Source organism: Agelaius phoeniceus, chromosome 1, assembly GCF_051311805.1.
Source record: "Agelaius phoeniceus isolate bAgePho1 chromosome 1, bAgePho1.hap1, whole genome shotgun sequence".
NCBI classification, from domain to species: Eukaryota; Metazoa; Chordata; class Aves; order Passeriformes; family Icteridae; genus Agelaius; species Agelaius phoeniceus.
The window spans coordinates 124009783-124029690 of record NC_135265.1 but is presented as its reverse complement, the minus strand read 5'-3'; the positions used below and the strand labels follow the sequence as shown (position 1 = coordinate 124029690).

The window sequence follows — 19908 nt, the reverse complement described above, 5'->3', positions numbered from 1 at the left end:
AAAAAGTGAAAAAAATGTGGTGTATCTGTACATGGTCTTGAAACAAAGCAGAAGTTTAGCACATGCAGTTCCCAAGAGTTAGCTCATTGCATGAAGTTTGCATTAAAACTTCCTGAAGAAAAACAAATTTTGAATCCTTCTGAAATGACTATTGAGAGCCTCCTGATATCTATGCACAAATCCTCATGTATTTTTAAAAACTCAAAACCCATGCAAAATTAGGCCACAGGTTGAAAGCTAACTTTCATGATGAAAAAACTTCAAGACATCCGATGCCAAAAACAAAGTCAACAGTAAGGAGAAGATGTTTAAAATCTTGGTACGAAAGGAAAATAAATACACATTGTATAGTAAATGTTGTGCTTTGATACTGGCCAAGCTCCAGGCACCCACGAAAGCCACTTACTCACCATCCCCTGCCACAGCTGGGCAGAGAAGAGAAAAATCAATGAAGGGCTCATGTGGTGAGATAAGGACTGAGAGAAAACTCTTCAAGGTAAAACAGGCTCAGCTTAGAGGTACAAAGTGAACTTATTAATTACAGAGCCAGAGGAGGATAATGAGAAGTAAAATAAGCCCTTAAAAAACACCTTTTCTTCCCCCAACCCCTCCCTCCTTCCCCCCAACAGCACAGGGAGATGGAGGATGGGGATTTGGTCAGTTCATGATCCAAGGTTTTCTTCTGCTGCTGAAAGAGAGGAGTACTTCCCCTGTGAGACTGTGGAGTCCCTCCCATGGGAGACAGTTCTCCATGAACTTCTCCAGCATGGCTCCAAACCCATGAGCAGCAGTTCTCTCCAAACTGCTGCAGTGTGAGTCTCTCCCATGGGCACACAGTTCTCCCCAGACTACTGTGGCTTGTGTCACTCTTCCATGGGTGCAGTCTTCCAAGGACAGGCTGCTCCAGCCTGGAAGCAGGGGCCCCCTCTCTCCATTGGGTCTCCCACTGGAACACAGCCCCCTCCAGGCATCCATCCACTCCAGCATGGGCACCTTCCCCACCAGCTGTGGGTGGATCTCTGTATCCCCCATGGATCCCCATGGGCTGCAGGGGCACAGCTGCTTCACCGTGGTCTCACCATGGCCTGCAGGGGAACCTTGGCCCCAGCACCTGGAGCAGCTCCTCCCCTCCTTCTCCACTGACCTGGGTGTCTCCATGTTGTTTCCCTCACATGTTCTCACCTCCTCCACTTCTCTAACTAGATGGAAAAAAACCTGCATGCCCTACTTTTTGTTTTGATCTTCTTCATAAATATGTCATCACAGAGGCATTACCAACCTCTCTAATTGGCCCAGTTTTGGACAGCAGTGTCCATCTTCAGAGCCATCAGGGACTGGCTTTGCTGGACATGGTGGAAGCTTCCAGCAGCATCTCACAGAAGCCACCTCTGTGACCCCCCTGCTACCTAAAACCAGGCCATGCAAAACCAACACAGTATACTTCAAATTATTTATTATGAAAGAATTATGAGGAAGAGCATGATTTTGTGTTTGTGCACACCGATCTATTTTGAAATAGCTAGCCTCAGCTATATCTTTTTAGATATAAGGGAATTAAGTAACAGTGTAGTCACTGTACAAAAAGAACAGGGGAAAAAAGTTGAAAAATTAGGTTCTATTGAAAAAAGGGAAAAAATCCTCCATTTAAAACTATTTCGCTTGACCTCTATTTGTGTTTGCAAAAAACACACCAAGGCTGAAACACCTAAGACTGAAGCACCTTGAAGTGATCTGCCTCGACAATAATTAACACATTTACTTATATGTTACAGTTATCCATAATTTCAATTTAAAGAGGTCCTACAATGATCATCAGAAAGAAGAAATAAATTGTATAAACACATTCTAGTTCAACAAAGATTATTTGAAAATTTTCTGTTCAAGGATTTCAAATGCCTGTGCCAGAAAACAAGTCCGACTGCAGTATAATCTAGCTTTATTCCACCAATACTCCTCTCTTCCTCACAACACCAATGTTATCTCTAATTGAATGAGAAACATATTTACAGGAGAAATTTTTATCGATCATAAAATATTCCTTAACAGCTCAGAGGTAGTGAGCTTATGGATAATTCCATGGAGACTTTTGCAGGTTAGTTGAGAAAGTGTACACAGAAAATTTCCATAAACAATAACTCTGATATAGAAGATTTTCAAATAGAAAAGCCTCAGGGATCCATTCTTAGGCATCTTTTTTTTTAAATTCCTTTTTCTTTCATGTTTTGTTTATTAAATTTTTAAGATAAAGGAACAAAAAAGGACAGATACTAGAAGTTCCAAAATATATATATAATTATTAGATCAATAAACAATTCAGCAATTCTTAGAGGACATTCAAATAACCTTCTGCAATAAAAAGCCTACACTATATGTGAAATACAAATCTTAAGAGATAGTTAACATTCCAGGCAAATACAAGCATGTTGGTAATGTTGATTTAGCACTCTTAATTTTGTTCAAAATTACCTCCACAGATCATAGACTCAAAGAATAATAAAGAGAACAAAAGCAGCCCACCACAAAGAAATATACCTAAAAGGAACAGCAATAAATAAAATAAAAACTGGGAAACTGAATAGATAATAAATGAATAAGTAAGTAGAATAGCAATATTCCATCAGCCTCTCACTAAGCAAACACTGACTCTGAAATCTGATCTATAATATCATTTAATGCAAACAATATATAAAAAATTACTGCCAATCATCCTGTATTATAATGTCTATGGCATAGCATTGTGTTGAAATAAATCACATGTATTATCTATATTTCACTTGTTATTGCATCTTCATATTTTTGGGAAAGAAGCAACATGTTGCAAAAGAACTGAATTCATAACAAATTTGGTTGGATGCATCCTTACACAACCTCAACTATTCAATTTTATGGGGTAACCTCCTCAAAATTTTTGTCTGAATTAAAAGAGCACTGTTACTGATAAGTATCAGTTAGATAAGTTCATGTGTTCCTTTCCTTGCAAAATGAATTTTTACCAAGTCTGTCCCATATGGCCTTCAATTATGTATTATGACATCTTTGATCTGGTTTATTGGAAGTGTCAAATCAAACTTTAACAAGGTGTAAGGAAGGATAACCAGCAATGAGGTGATTCTAAAATGAAATTAATATTAAAAGGGATCTTTATTTCACCTCCTTGACTACAGAAAAGGGAAACTATAAATGTTCTCTTTTTGTCATGGATCCAGTACTTGGGCACCATATAGTGCAGATCAAAAAAAAAACTTTTGACAGGGCAGATTGCTCTGCAAAACATTCTGCTCACTTTCACCTGTGACAAAATTGTGTATTTACATATCCCTATGGTGTCATCTGGGAAGTTGGAATCCTAAGACACAAATTGGTTTTGTAAACTTGTACCTATAAAACATATTTGGTACCACTGTAATCAGTTAATTACCCAATCTGGCAAGGCTATCAATTTATTTTTTAAAATTTATATTAGTTTGCCTGTATTGATTTCTAATGATATATATATTGTAACCTTAGTTTGATTTACTCTATCATTCCCAAAAGCCTAAATTTGAAAATTATTTTTGTTAGTTTCTACTATCCAAAAAAACACCCCTAAGAATTCCAAGATTTCTATTTAATCAAAATGTGAAAAATTCAGAATGACTGCATATACTTTGTTACTTTTCTGAACTTGAGACATCCCAATAGAACCTCCAAAGCAATCAAAGGAGTTCTGTGAATTTCCTTTTCTGCTCTATAAAAAATGTCTTTTATTTAAAATTGCTTATTCTATGTGAACTATAAATATATGTAAATTATTATGAAAGAAAGTTCCTCTTCCAAAACCCCGTGTGTCCTAGGCAAAAAACAGACTATTTTTAAAATATAGTTTAGAAAATGATGGGGAAAAAGTACAACTGTAAAACATGCAACATGGTGCCTGTATTAATAGAAAGCTACATTTATTTTAGTTCCTATGCAACTTGAGAATTTTTTTCAAGTGTGTTAAAAACATAAGACAGAATCAGAAAACACTGTCATGGCATTTTTATAATATGGCAAAGACCTAAACATTTCAGTCAAAGTGAGGGAAAAAAAAATTATGGAATTTTGCCTTGCCAAGGAGTCCAATATAATTCTCCTGTAGACTCATAGTGTTTAAACCAGAAAACCACCAATACATTAAAGAATCTACAGGGCTAAAGTTGTGATTTCCAGCACATGAGATGCCCTGACCTTGCCAGTGAGCTTTTTAAATGAGGTTGATCATAAGGTAGGTATCTACATCTCCAAAAGCAGTCTTGGGTTTTCCCTTTAGTCAATGGGAAATTTATTGATACAGACAATGGAATTTTTTTAATTAGTCATTTTATTTTTAAAAGGCTTTAAATTGATCAGATTTGTAAGAGACCTAAGTTATAGGCTTTTCAGACTACATAAAGGGACCTATAAAGGGAGCCCACTGCTCGTAGAAGCACTTGCTATTAAAAGAAAACAGTCCCACATATCAAGAATTATTTTGTACTACAATTTAAGTTATTAAACTGTTCATTTTTTCTAGTAACACTTTTCTCTATGTTTGGGCAAGGTGCTTGCAAAGAGACATAACAAATTTGCAATAATTTCCCATAACCCTGTGCAATTTTTATAGAGAATTTGTTTCTTCTTGTGGACCCACACTGGTTCTCATAGTGCTTATCATTATGATATAGACTCAGGATTATTCAATTATCTAGTTCATTTCAACTCTCTTCTTGATGTTGGACAGTTTTTATAGAAGTGCACAAAAATGATAGGCTCTAATTGGGCAACCCATTTTTACCTGTCAAAAAGCATTATTACAGATGCTGCCTAAAGTTTCATAATAAAGATGGCAAAAATTATTTAAATTACTCAAATAATTAAAGGAAGGTGAGGCTTAGTTTTATGGCTATATATATGTACAGAATTACAAGCATACATTTATCTTATGAGAAATAAAGGTTGGATGCTTCTCACCAACTTGACTTGTTCATTTAAATACTGACTTTTTAAGAATGTAAATCAGTTGTCATCATTAAGGGTCTGCATAAATATTGTAGACAAAAATACATTTAAAATTTTAAAATTTTATTATGGGAGCTCCGCAAAATCTAATAAAACAGTCACAAAGTATAAGAACATATACAAAAAAATTTTACTTTGAGTTCAGTTACTTTATTAACAGGTCTGAAAATTGTACTATGATCTTACAGATAAATTATTTATTATTTTATTATTTGTTCTATTTCATAAGGATATAAATGTGATGGTAAAAACCCCTCAACAGTATGTTTATAAAAACCTGTTATTGAGCTTCAGATAAAAGATATGGCAGTAAGTTGAGAAGAGAGTTCTTATGAATGCTTTAATTGTTTGGGGCCGTAGGAAATGAAATCAGATTAAAAAAAAAAAAAAAGATCCAATTTTACTCACTTTTGTTCTTTGATCCACTGATTAACATTTGCAACCACTAACTCACTTTCCTGATGGAGGTGACTGTTGTCAGTTCGTGCTGCTTCCAGAGACTGGCACAAAGTTTCCAGCTGTGGATGCAGAGAGATCAAAGCATATGATGGACTCCCTAGAACACACTCTATCTGGAATACTAATAATAGTCTGCACTGCTTGTAAAGAATCAAGTCATTTTTCTCCACTCCTTCAAATAATCAGGGTTTCCTTGTACATGCTATTAATTGATTCAATATGCTAGAAGGAATGTCTGAACTTTTCCCACGCCTTACATTTACCCGTTTATTATAATATACACTAGTCTACCTCCAGAGGTTGTTTTAATTGAAATCAGATTTATTTTATAAAAATGGAACCATTATAACTTACTATGTTTCAGTTAAAATGTTTTATTCTTTCCACTTTTTGTTTTATTTTTGCTATGTATTTCTTTAAGATTAGCTCTTTGGTCATGGCTCATTGAATTTAGAATAGAAAGATTGTTAGAGGGATGGAGTTATTTTGGTATAGCCAATATATATATTAAAAAAATAGGGAATGCTGAAAGACTGAAAACCTAAAACTTGGGATTTGAATGTCAGACTTTCAAGTTTATATCTCCAAATGGAATCAAATACAAGTCAATGGTGTTGAAAATCTGTTAACACCCGATAGATAGTCAAGGCATAGATTTGATGGTTTCTGAACAACCTCATTTGGGTGCAGTTCCTCAGTTTATATCACAAAAGGCATCACAAGAAGAATTGTGCCAGCATACTCTAAATGGGCCAAAAACTATTTTTTTCAATAGTCCCTTTCTCACCAAGCTGACAGAATCACTACTAGTGCTAGCTTGCAATAATTGATAATTATGAAGAAATGAATTTCTAGAAAATTAAATGTACTTTCTAAGTCTGTAATCGTAACAAAGTTCTGAGTGGAGAAACCTTTTGTTCAACAAACAATAACTAAAGCTTACATGAAGAAGAAACAAGTGAGAGCAGAATATATTGGTCTTGAATGCATTGGTCATAATAGATTTCAAAACCATTACTTGGCCTCTACATACAAACAAGAAATCTACATACAAAGTCATATTTATATATTTAAGAAATATATATATATGTATGTATTTTCATGTTTTTCAAATGAGAACATAGGTTTAAAATTAATACTTCCTTTAATATTATTTTACCATTGTTAAACCCAACAAAAATTAATATCAAAATTAGTGTGCTTTTGACTGCTGTTCAACATAGTAGTTTCATATCAATAACATTTAAAACTTCTGAGTGTAATAAACCTTCAAATATTATGCATAAAAGTCACTTATGCATAATATATCATGGAAGAGACAATATATATCTAATTAAAATCAAATCAAAATAATACCCGCTTGTTCTTGTGAGAGCAATTTGTTATACATATTAATATTATACAATAGATTCCTCTAATACTACAAAATCAATTTACTTTTTTAAAAGACCTTTAAAACATTATCATGAATTATTAAGCTACACACCATTTATATCTGGTTGCTTTTGTAATTATGTAAAATTAGAAAAGAAGGTTTAGTGATTGACAAGTTATGATTTCCTGATGTACTGACAAAGCATACAAAATATGTCAAACAGATGTTGACAAAAACAGGTTGATCCGTAAGGTTTTAGAAAGGTTACAAATATGAGTGGTTTATATATTTATAGAAAGATACATGTTTATATGTTTAAATGAGAGTAATTTGAAACAGAAAGCCACATACTTCTATACATGCAATATCAAAGATGTTGGAAATAAATTTCATATTTCAAGTGTTCTGTCTTAAAAAAAAAAAAGAGACAATAACAACTGATGTGGGTACACAGTGAAACTCAGTAGGAATAAAACTAAAGTTTTCATAATTTCATCATTTTTATTTAGACTTTTGAAAGGTAGTCATGGCAGTATGCTCCTTTTTCTTTGCTTTTGAACAATTGTGAGCAAATAGTCCTCATAAAAATGAAATTTCAGTAAGTGCAATTTAGGTAGTTAAGCCATGACTTTACAAGAAAGAGAGCGAACATCCTTCTAGCATTTTCATCAGTTTCAATCATTACTGTGTGCCTTCCCATCTAGCTTGACATCTCTACTGAAAAGACAAAGGAATATGTAAACTTGTAGTAATTTTGGACCAAGCCATATTATGCAGGAAAAAATTATAGTTACCATTAATTTCTCCCTCTCTCCAATAATCTTTGCTGAATCATTGCTTGGAGTGTGTGGAGACCACCAGGCTGCTTAGAGATTGATCTCAGAAATGAGTAAATGGTTAAGGAGTGTTGCAGCGTGTTGCCATTTCCCGTCTCACCTATCCCATCCCCCCCAGGTGTGCCAACCTTTCCCCCTTCCCCTTTTCCCTCTTGCCTGGAAGCTGTCCATTAATCTTCACCTTCCAGCAAGGCGTCGTGTGATTGGCAGATGCCCCCAGGCCTGGGCTCATTGGTTCACATCCCCTGACCCTTCCCCTGCTCACACCTGGCTGGCCCTCACCTGTCCCTTCCCTCCCCCTGTCCCCGGGGCTTAAAAAGGACACGAGACCATGCAGCCAGGTGTCTGTCTGGGAGCTGCTACCACATTCAGAAGTCTACCATGCTACAATAAAACTCTGGATCTAAGCTCCATGGCAGAACCCGCTCCTTTTCTCTTCGCCGTCCTCTGAACCTTTTCCACCAAAGGTAAACTGAGTTCCTATTTTGCCAGGACTTGTTCTGAGTGCCCAGCTGCAGCACCCACCCAGCCAAAGGCATCTCTGGGGTGAAAAACACCACAGCTGCTGCCTTTGGTCCAGCAGCAAGGCCAGACGAAGCCAGGCAGGACACACCCCAGAAGCATTCGGGGTTTAATATTTAATAAAGGAGAACTCTGAGCACTATGTTCTTTAGGTATAAATTTATCACCTCCGTCATGTGAGCAGAGGAATACTGGCCACTGGGAATGGGGCAGAGCTGAGCAGACAGCAAATGGGGCTCTACAAGACTATTTCTTTTCATGGAAATTCTAGGTTAGATGATGACTTGTACAGAAACTTTGTGTTACTTCTACAGCCTGCCCCCTCCTGAAGTTGCATGCACTCTGCATCCAGCCATATGCGGGTAAGTACCATGGCACTCTCCTCAGTTTGATCATGACATTGCCCAGACAGGTTTCCAGGAAAAGTGAGGTCCAGTGGTTAAAAACAAAGGAAACTGTTGTATACTGAGCATTGCTTCAATACAGAAGTAGTTAAGGATCACATCTTAGCCCAGGAGTACACCAAGATGCTCTAACCTACATGTAAAAAAATGTGCAAAAAAAATTTGAACATAATTTTAAGAGATTAGATATGCAAACATGCTTAAGTAGAAAGCTAAGATTAAACCATTAAAGTCATCCCCACTGGTGTCCTAAGAAATAATTTGAACCCAGTTTCACATAAGTAGTCCTTTTGCTAACCCAGCATGCTGTGAATAAATTAAATTAATAAGATAAACAAATGCAAGCCCCAGTCTTAGTAGGGAGTTGCTTTTACTGGATCAAGGGCTTTTCTTCTGCACCATGTAATTCTAATTCATGACATTTTCCAAATATTGTCAACAGTTCGAAGTGTTGTTTTTCTAGAGATGTGCTTCTGCTACCAGAAAGTATGCAATGTTGTCCATAGTGAATTTACCAAAAATTGAGGCACTTTTTTTGTCCTAAGGAAAGACTACCAAAGTTGTAGAGTGGATAATCACTGATTGATGTGAGTGGACCTGTGTAAATACAAAACAATAAGCCTTGGCTCCTAAGAGATTTTAGGAAATTCCATTACTAAAAATTTTCTTGGGAACAAAATTAAAAATACAGCCAAGTTTCATGATGCTAAGTTTTGCATCTGATGACACAGTTTTGCATAAATGACACAGTCAATCTAAGCATGCTGAAAACGTGTACAATTGGTTAGGAAGTATAACTTCAGTGCAAAAGTCAAGTCCTTATCTTGTGCCAAATGAATAAATTTTGCATTTAGAGGTGAATGAAGGAATGAATAATAAAATGGCAAGTTGACAGTGATATTCTGCTTATGTGACTGGTAGAAGATACAGTATATTTTATCAGTTGCCTACAATGTATATCTAATATCTCAAGTAAAAATTTTGTCTTTGTTTTTTTTGATTTTAAAACAGTACATCTGGTTTTCTACTGTTCTAAAATCTGAAAATTCAGAACTCTTTACTACTGTTCAAGGTTTGACTTCTAGAAATTGTTTTCTATAACTGGATTTATACCCAGTATTAATATAATTAATATAATTGTACTTGTCTAAATAAGATTCCTGAAATATGAACAATCTGGGTTCAGTTGGTGGCTCTGTATTCACGAGCAAGGCTTACAGAGGGTGATCTTAGTTTGGCTGAATCTCTCTCTAGAGCTGAGGAGAGAATCAGTTACTTTAAATATGACAGGTGAGTACAGAGACATGATGGGGGTTTATTATTGAACATATCTCCTAAAACTGGTTTTGTGTCCTAACCTCCCTCTTATGTTTTCTCTGGAGAAATTACTGTAAAAGGGTCATTGCATGACTGCAGAAACATGTTACAATGTGTTATTGGAAGAAATTTCAGTCTTCTGTCACTCTCTCTATCAAATCTTTTAATCTTTTCAGAACTTGTTTTTTAAAGTATTATCTCATCTTTAACTATAATGATGAGGTAACACTTGTGTCCACCACATATTATGATTGGGGACTGATTATGGAAGATCATGACTTTATGAATGGGAAGAGATACAAGGACATTGCAATGCTTCTATGGACAAAATCTATATATTTAGGAGAAAGAATGACCAAGGTTTAAGACTTTGAATATTACAGGAAACAATGACCCTGGCTTAAAACTTTGAATAGAACTGAAGTAAACAATTCACACATTGTTAGTTCAATAAACAAATTTCTCATTCTAGACTCTGCCATAATATCAGTCAATTGCCAGTCTTCCCAGTAAGGAAATGTAAGTCTCAGGTTGTCTGTCTAGTTAGGCAAATGTTATTACTTTGTTTACATGTAAGATTTTAATTCCTGAACAAGGAAAAACACAAACAAAACTAACACTTTTTCTGGTGCAAGAATATTTATATCATGAAGGTGATACATTGAGTGATTTTTCAGTAATCCTCATATGATATTTTCTCTCATCTCAAGAAATAGCTTCTTTGCAGTAATGATTTAAATCTGAGAAAGATGCCATATTAATGAAAAAAAATCTTATGCAACAAAGAGAATATGAATCCAGGGAACTAGAGAAATATGTTTATATCTTGATTTACAATTATTTTTAACCTATACATATGCATGTTTTCTATACTGAAAACCACTGCTTCATGATTTCAAATACAGCTTTGTTTTACTTTGTCTAAGCCCTTATTACTTTTGAAGTAAATTGAACCAAGTTACATGATCACTTGATATAGTAAAAAAGGTCTTGAGCCTGGGCTTATAATACCTTAAATGCACACTTCAACCTAGAATTTAACTTATAGGATGCTGGTCTAAGTTTATTGTTCCAGTTTTGTGGTTTAGATTTTGCAGAGACAACTTTGGCATATTCTAATAATTTCAGTTTTTTCTCCTGTTGTTGAGCGGATTATATGAGTCTTTATTATTCAGGTATACAAAGAACAGGAGATGACATCAGCAATCATTTTACTAGGAAACATATCCCTTCAAAGCCACTCAAATTTGTAAAGAAATCTTCCCATGTCACTTCACCATAGTTGTGGAGCATTTTGTCATCTAAGGTAGGAAGCTTGATGAATTTCTATGACAGCATATTAGACAATATGTTAGGCAAATAGACAGAAAGATAGGATGAGCAGTCTTGAAAACATCCTTAGATATGTAGCCATGAGTATCTCTCTTAAATTCCTGGTAAGCAGTATACTAAATGGAGTGATAACTTCACATTTAACCAGAATTTTTCCTTAGATAGTCAGTGAAAGCAGGAGATTTTGGGAAGCTTTAAAATTGTGGAATTATGGAAGGAGATGGATATTAATGAAGAATGGATACCAGTTCCCTTGTCTGCCTTCTTGTCTATATTGGCCATATTAGAAGTATGTACAAGTTAAACTAGGTTTGCAGATTATTTTTTCCCTTCACAGCTTGTTTTCAAAAAGACAAGATTTCTGAAAAATCTCTAATTTTGTGGGTATCCATTTTTATCTGCTATTAAATTTTTCAATATTCCTACTGTTTATAATTCAAGTTTTTTTTTGGTTTGTCAAGTTGAGGATCCAAAATTACAAGAAAATTAAAAAAAAATCTGAAAGGACTTTTTAGAAACACTCATAACTACAGGTGTTGCTTACAGGATGAACAAATTTATAATCAGTTCAAAAAATACTTTATAGGAAATGAAAAAGAAAAGCAACAAAAAAAACTTAAAGTTTGGAAAATGGCATAATTTAATAAGGAAATTTGACTCATTTAATTACTTTAAATCAGAAGTAGTGCATTACTCATGTTGCATAATGTAATTGTGGAATTAGTAATTCATTATTTATAGAAGTGATATTTAAAAAAATTTCAGCTTAATTTAGATTTATCGTTATAAAGAGAATGTAATAGAGTGGACAGGAATGCAGTCTTTTCTTCTTTCTAGATGTTGCATTTTCAACAGAGGGAGATGGGACAGCTGTGTGGTGGGACACCTGTCTGACCTGATCACACAACTTCCTGATTCTGACAGCTTCTTCAGTCCCGTGTCACTGATGAGAAGACACAGAGAAGGCAATTTCTTGTCAGTCTGAATTCTTGCAGATGTTTGTCACTGTTAAGTATGGGCCAGCATCAGGAGCATTGCACTCTTTAGCGTGATAGCCAGATTGCAGCCTCTGCCAGATCACCAGGTGAGACAGGCTCTTACACACCACCTTTTGCAGGAGCCTGTCTAAATGCCCCAAGATACCTGGATTCATCCTATTTGGTTCTAACTGCTTATCTGGTTAAATACATTCTTTAAAGATTTTTTTTTGTTCTTTTTTGTGCACTTAGACCAACAGGGCCATGTAAATTCATAATTCAACTTTCATGAAATTTATATGTGGGGATTCTGTAATCTGCCTCCTTGCTCATCAGAGACCAACAAAAACACAGTTTTGTGATCCTTGATCTGCCTTCCTACTGAGACTTGTTTCTCTTTATTGATAAGCACAGATACCTATGTTTCTATAGGAGAACCATTTAATGGTGGATGAATCAGTTTATTAAAAGAATATTTATTAAACTCGGGTGTTACAGACAGCAAATACAGAAATAAATTAGCATGACTCCTGACTTGCTGTCTACCTTCAGATGTACCATCAATGCCAGGTCACAGTATGGTCAGCTGCATCTGCAATAGAATAAATCAAATTGAGCAACTCATGATTTCTCTTAGTTATTGCAAGGGAAAGTAGCATTTAATTGCATACCTTAAAATCACAATAAACTTTTCTTCCATCTCTTCAGTAGAATAGGAAAAACAAGCAGTTTGTGGCACAGCTGATACAACTGACAACTGCAACACCCTTCTCAACCTTCTCTTATGTTTTGAAGGCATTACTACTGTCCACCCTTATTTGCTCTGGGGGTGAAGGTAGTAAGTGGTATGCAAAGCCCTGTCAGTATATCAGTATATTCTCATTCTTTTTTCTTTTTTGACCTATGGTAAAGAAAAGTGACAGACACTATATTGAAGTATATTTTTGAAACCAGAAAATAATCAAGATGATTCAGTGGCTTGCATTTTAAGCACTTCATGACAATGTAATGTAATAAATTTTAGAGCTTTCAGATTTTGAAACCAAATATTAGATATGCATCCATTTTAAAATAGGCTGATTTTTCATTAATAGCTTAAAATAAAAGTTCTCTACCATAAAAACACAGAAACATCCAAATGTTTTCAACCTAAATCCTGGAAATGCCTGTCCAAATTTAGCAAGTTTTCTTGAAGGAGGAAGCTTATGGGCAAAAAAGGAGGGGGAAGTAAGGATGAGGGGCTTTACTTTGAACTCCCAGATCAGCTAATTTCAGGGTTTTTAGAAAGAAGAAAGAAATTACGTTTCCTGCAGAAATATAAAGAAGATGCAAATAATGTGGAGAAAGACCAAATACTATTTTTTTTATGGGTAAAGGCTGCCACAATGGGCTCTGAGAAGTTTGGGAAAGGGACTATTATGTTGCTTGTGCAAACCCATATTGTATGATTTCCCCTTAAACAGTGGAGTTTTTCTTTGCTGCTATGCTTTGGGGAATAAAGATGAAAAGCTAGTAACAATTTGGCTGCATGTCTTTAATAAAATCCAGGTTTTCCTTTGAGGTCACTAAAAGAAGCACAATTTCTAATTCATGTTTTAACAAATCCATAATGCATCACTAGACTCACCTTCTTGCCTAAGAGAATACCACAGAAAAATCATGCTGTGGGTGCAAAAAAGAAGTGCACATCACTTTGAATAAGTAGTTGAATAGGAAAACTAGTTCTTAAAAACTTCTGGTTCCTGTTTCCTGAACTATCTGCATGTTTATATTACTCATTCATTGGGAAGGAGAAAAAAATCAGCAAAAATTGTTTTGGGACTAGGGATTAGACTTAAAGTCTCCCTGCTTCCTTTTGGCTTGATTCCTTTTTAGTCTTAGAAGTCTTGTATTTTTGGCAGCACAGTGAGCTGACTTCAGGAGAAGAGATGGCAGTTTTGCCCATGCCAGCTCCACAAGGCTTTGTGTTGGGCACAGCATGGCAGGTCTGACATGGGAAAGATCTGGCATTCATCCACCTCTCCCACTACCCTTAGGTACCATAGAACAAGAGTCCATGCACTTTAGTACTGTAAACTTGAGGCTTCTGTGTATGTTAGGCTTGCTGAATTCAGTTTAGCACCAGTTTGTCATGATTATGTCTGATGAAAATGCAAACTAATGTTCTTTGAGGACACTCTCCCATTTGCAGGAAACTTTGTATTCCAATTGCAGGCAACTTCTGTTATTTGCTGAGGTGGCATCTCAAAATACAGGCTGCATTCAACTCTTAGTTTTAAGCACCATAGTCCTCAATGCATCCTTTTGATTTCATTTTATTTAAAACAAATGTAACATATTAGGGACTAAGGATAATTGAAGCAAAGCCCATGCAGTGTAGAAAAGGTTGAAAGGCTTTAAATTCACATAGGAAATAAAGTGACCAAAAATGCTCTTTTCTTTAGTACACTTTTTAGTGACAGCTTTCAGACAAGAGTGGAATGGAGAATGTATATATTCTTTAAAAATAACTAACAACACAACAAGCAAATATAATTGGTTTCATAAAAGCATAGTAAATGAATATGGTGACAGACAATTAAAATGCTTCTGAAGTAGAAAATTGGTGTTTCTGCTGAGATGATTTCCTCTTTATTTATTTTATAGGGTGAGTGAATTTCAAACATTTCATAAATTGTCTGAGTGGTAAAGGTTTTACATTTATTTCCCAACATTTAAATAGGAGCAATAAGTTTAGGAGAAATACTCTATATTTTAATTTTTCAAATCTGCGTCACCTTCACTGAAGATCTGGATTACTGCATGTAAATCCATGAAAGAAAAGGTTGCTGTTCTCAAATATATACATGTGGCAGTGTGCAAACTGTTAAACTCAAAAGTTTAGAAACAAATATATTTAAATTGTCAAAATAGTTTATATGGACAAATGTTATCTGAGTTAAAAACCCCAATAAATAATTGGATATTTCCTAAACACATGTGCAAAATGATGATTCCCATGTGAATCTATTGCAGTGGATTTATTGTAGTAGATGTCTCAAAATATATAGACAACGTAGATTCTGTGTTTGCATGGCTACCAAATTTCCAGAGTGGCTCAGATTAAACTAAACAATATCTACCACAGCTGCCTCAGCATGTTCTCTCAGCCAGTATTGATACTGATGTAGGCTGTCACTGTAGCCTTGGAGGTTTTGGTCAATATAATGGCCACTCATGCTGAAACATGTTTAGCCAGCCTAACTAGCTCAGAGTATGGTGGGATCCATTTCAACTGCATGTACCACTGCAGGAGGATCTCCAAAGAAAGCTGAAAGACTTTTCACCTAAAAGAGATTAAAATTAGAACTTCGAATGGAGGAATTATGATGTCTTTGCTTAAAGAGAAGGGGAATCAAGATAAGCCAGAAATGCATAGCAAAAATGGCAAATCTTTATAATAAACTTTTCTTGGAATCAGAATCACAAAATGTTTTGAGTTAGAAGGGACTTTGGAGATCATCTGCTTTCAACCCCCTGCTATGGGCAAGAACACCTTCCACTAGAGCAAGGTGCACAGAGTTCCATCCAGCCTGGCCATAAACACCTCCAGAGATGGGGCATCCACACCTTTTCTGAGCAGCCAGTTCCAGTGCCCCACCACCCTCACAGTGAAGAGCTTTTTCTAATATCTAATCTAAACCTACTCTCTCTTAATTTGAATCTATTCATTCCCCCCTGTTCTGTCACAACATGCTCTTGTAAAAAGTCCCTCTCGTCTTTCTTGTAGGCTCCCTTCAGGTAATGCAAGGCCACAATTAGGTCACCAAAGCTGTCTATACTCTGTTTGGATTAGTTTATGCTACATTTACAGATGAAAATAAAATTTTCCTTATTCACATTATTTGTGAATAAGGATACTTATATACTTATTTGTGACTCCTTGAATACTCAATATGTGTATTTGCTTCATGTATGCAACGTTTAGTGCTCTCACAAACACATTTACTATTCTATCTTTCTACTATTTTTTCCTTGTATCACCTGTGGTTTAAAGGTGCAATTTGCTTCTATGTTAAAACAAATAAAAGCTGCTGAAAAAACTCTACAATTGAACAACTCACAGATAAGATTCTCAACCATAAATGCCATAAAATATTTAAAGGCATAAAAGTATTCCATTCTAACAATTTAAATAAACCCATAAACATACAATACTGAATCTCTGTCGATTTAAACTGCTACTTGCTTAGTATCAATAACTGTAAAAGTGACACATGACATCTGCTGCTTCTTGATTTTCTTTCCCATGATATCTACTCCAGTTTCTAATGCAGGGGGAAAAAAGGGAGGAAATCTTTTAAAGCACAAGTTCTTCTGTCTTTTTTATTTCTCTCTAAGTGAGGCTATGAATTTAAAATTCAGAGAGAAACAATAGGCAGTAGATAGTTACCCTTCAACTTTACTAAAATACTTTGCTAACGTCAGTATATTTACAGTTAAGTAGTACTTCACTAACAAATTAAGTTACTTAACCCCTTTTAAGGTCTCCTTTTCTTGAAGGTTACTAATGCAATATTTGTTATTACAAAGCTATTTAGAGATTTTATTATATTTGAAGCTATATTTCCATACCTTTTTCTTGGAAAAAATACCTAAAAAGAGGACTCTGCATAAAATTTATATTAAAAAAAAGCCCTTGCTGCAATTTTTAATTATTTAATTATGAAAGTAAAAGTTTCATTAACTATTATGCCATAGTCATAAAAGGCCTTTATGGTTACCCAATTAATGGTCATAGCAGGCCTGGATAGCAAGTAGTGATGACTAAATATACTGGAAAAAAGTTTATAATGGAAAATTACTGAATTCCCTCATCTCCATCCCAAAAAAGAAACCTGCAATCGCCCACTTTTATGCATCTAGATATATATATATATATATAGAGAGAGAGAGAGAGAGAGAGATCTCATTCATTTGATGTGCTTCCAGATTTTTGCTGCATACAGAAATATCTTCAGCATCTTCTGAACTTTATTTTGTTTGCAAAACCAATCTGGCTCTGGTGTCTTTAGTGAGCAGTTTCCTGTAAATCACAGAATCACAGAAAGAATTAGGCTGGAAGGGACCACAGGGTGTCATGTGCTCCAACTTCCCTGCTCAGCCAGGGTCTTCTTAGAATACATAACTCAGGACCTCTGTCCAGATCCAGGCAGTTCTTGAATATCTCCAGTAAGGCAGACTCCACAACCTCTCCAGGCAAGCTGTTCCAGTGAAAGGTCACTTGCACAGTAAAGAACTTCTTCCTGATATTCAGATGGAACTTAGCTGACTGAACTCCAACCATAACATGAGCAATGACTAATTGAAAGTAAAAAAATGGGCAAGAAACTACTATGAATATCAACAAAAATTGTTTTCCAGTGTTAAGAAACTGTAATCGATATGGTATTAGGAGGAAAATCTGTCCTTAAGCCGATCTGTACCTCAAATTTTGTTGATGCCAAAGAAGCCCAATAGCAGAAGGGTAGAATATTTTCACCATGTTTTAAGCAGAAAAGGACTTTGTTTGGCAGAGAAGGTTAAGGAAGAAAACAGAGCTATGTTTGGACAGGTGAGCATGGGGCAATTATTCTTTCAGCAGGGAAACATCTCTCTATAATTAAGAACCTCATTGGCCAGTTATCTAGCAGCAACTTCACCTGAAGATGAATGAAAGGAAGGAAATTTGACTCTATTCTGTCTTTCCAGTAGCGATGCAGCAGAATAAAATGGCTACTATGATGTTCTTATATACAAGAATTTGGAAACCTACTGTAGTATAGCTTTACAGCAGGACCCTATAAAACTTGATTTTCTTACTGTCAAAAATCTGCATTGGGAATTCTGCAGCATATAAATGATTTACAATGGACTTTTTTGTACACCAGATATATTTATCAAAGTGACTTTGACCTGGAAAAATGCAACCAGGAGCAACATATTAGAAAAAGTCATCCTATGCATAAGGGACACAGAAAATATCAGATTACTTTGTATTAAAAGGAAAACTACTTTCAAATCAGGGATAGTTTTTGATAACACTCTAGTTTTTCTTTTTCGGAGATACAACTAAGGATCATTTATATGGTAGTCCCATTATTGTAGGTGCAGTATGAAAGAAAAAACATGGAGGTACTGTAAATATAGTAGTAATGAGGAAATGTAATGTGATTTACCTGCAGGAGATGCTGAAAAATTGTCAGTGGTAACCAATGCAATGAAGGAAAAATGAATTTTTCTCACTAGACGATATGGATACCTAAATAAATCAAGCCCACTATCAAAACACTATTAATTTTTTTAGAATATGTACTCTGCAGAGAAAGAATTTTGATTTAATGTGATTGGAAAACACATAGCACCTTGTGGGTCCTTTTATAATAAATATGAAGAAATAGAATCTATCTGAGTTCTTACATGAACATTTCACTTATAAAGTTCTCCTGATTCAGAAAGGGAAAGAAAAACAAAGAAAAGAAAACAGTGGTAGTACAAGAAAATGTGAATCATGTGCCAGTGTTCTTAAATGCATTATACAACTGCCACTTGAGAAATAGTTTGAAGCAGCACTCCTTTTGTGTAACCTATTTTGTTGTCTATAATGAACACCAAAATATTCTACCAGAGAATGGGTAGAATTATTAACAATAAATATGTCAGTTTTAAAACATATATCACATAATTATTAGGAGCTTGACACATAGAAATTGCTGACAACAATATGCTACATCCTTTTTTTTTCAATAATTTCCCATAGTGACCCTATATGTCCCATATTTAAAGTAAAAAAAAAGAAAAGAAAAATAGTAGCAAATGGCAAATGAATGTGTGATAGTTCTTGAGGATGGTAACTGAAAAAAATGAATTCTTGCAAGAGAAGTGTCAGAAATCTTGGAAGAAAAAGATAAGGCTGATGGTTCCTCCCTATAAAGAAGCAATGTGACTAGTGTCCCACTCACCTTTTGTAGCAAGTCATGCTTACTTCTTAAAAATTGCCTCTGTCCTTTTAAATGTATTATATTCAATGTCAAGGGGTTCTGTGTCTTTTTCAATTAGATTAAAAAAACTTTTACTTGCGTGTATTTCCTTCTAGAGGGTATATTTGTGAATGTCACCTCATTATCTACTTTTTGAAAAACAGACTGAAATATAGTAGTCTACCACTATGTTTTCTACAGTCTTTTAATTATTTTCCACCTCATTCCCAAGCCCTTCTCAGTTTTAACATCAATCTTTCTAATATATTTTATGATAACAAAATCAGTGCTTCCTTTTCCAAAGTCCTCTTCTTATGTGTCCAAAATGTAAAGTATTCCATCTGTAATCTGTCACTTTACTCTGCCACTGTGAGGTTGCATTAGGTGTTATGTTGAGTTACTTGTCCACATATAACACTATTATTCTCCAAATTACTGCATTTCAGGACACAGTCCCCTGCCCTTAGAAATAGCAGATAGTGCATCTTTATTCTGTTTACAGTGACTTTATATTTACTTTCAAATCATTAATAAGGCAACTGGCCAAATTTGTATCCTTACAAATCCTAGCTGGATTTCATGATCTCATCAGAGATCAGATGCTTTCACATCTAACATTTATACCCATTTACCTCTGTTCTTAATGCTCATTTCTTTTAGTCAGAATAT

General features: G+C 35.1%; 1 long non-coding RNA gene across 1 annotated transcript in view; it reads right to left on the bottom strand.

The window, feature by feature from the left end:
- Positions 1-8037: 8037 nt before the first annotated feature.
- Positions 8038-19908, bottom strand: part of LOC143695326 (uncharacterized) — a 58154-nt gene continuing 46283 nt past the window's right edge. The window contains exons 6-7 of the long non-coding RNA XR_013184422.1: positions 12913-19908; positions 8038-12833 (exon numbers count right to left, since the gene is read on the bottom strand). The exon at positions 12913-19908 is cut by the window's right edge and continues 7136 nt beyond it. This is a non-coding gene — a long non-coding RNA (uncharacterized LOC143695326). The remainder of the gene's footprint in view (positions 12834-12912) is intronic.